The following is a 754-nucleotide window of genomic DNA, read 5'->3' on the forward strand; positions in this document are numbered from 1 at the left end:
ATATATATCTATATATATATATATACATTTTTTTTTTTTATTTTTTTTTTAATTTTTTTTTTCCTTCACATTTTAGAATAATAGTAAAGTCATCAAAACTATGGAATAACATAAACTGAAGTATGGGAATTATGTTGTGACTAAACAAAATCCAAAATAAATCAAAACTGTGTTATATTTTAGCATCTTCAAAGTAGTCACCCTTTGCCTAGAATTTGCAGACATGTACTCTTGACATTTTCTCAACCAACTTCTTGAGGTATCACCCTGGGATGCTTTTTAAACAGTACTGAAGGAGTTCCCATCTATGTTGGGCACTTATTGGCTGCTTTTCTTTATTATTTGGTCCAAGTCATCAATTTCAAAAACTTTTTTTTTTGTTTTTGTTTTGTTTTATAAAATTTTAGTTTAATGAAATAAATTAATATGGTGGCACAATTATATGTTTGTCTACAAAACTAATTTCAAACATTTAGTATATACTACCGGTCAAAAGTTTTGAAACACTTGACTGAAATGTTTCTCATGATCTTAAAAATCTTTTGATCTTTAGGCATATGCTTAAATGTTTGAAATTAGTTTTGTAGACAAAAATATAATTGTGCCACCCTATTAATTTATTTCATTAAACTAAAATTTTATAAAAAAAAAATAAAATAAAAAAAATAGTTTTTGAAATTGATGACTATATATACATACACATACACATACACACACAGTACTGTGCAAAAGTCTTAGGCACATTAGATGTTTC

The sequence above is a fragment of the Myxocyprinus asiaticus genome, chromosome 18 (genome assembly GCF_019703515.2).
Source record: "Myxocyprinus asiaticus isolate MX2 ecotype Aquarium Trade chromosome 18, UBuf_Myxa_2, whole genome shotgun sequence".
NCBI classification, from domain to species: domain Eukaryota; kingdom Metazoa; phylum Chordata; class Actinopteri; order Cypriniformes; family Catostomidae; genus Myxocyprinus; species Myxocyprinus asiaticus.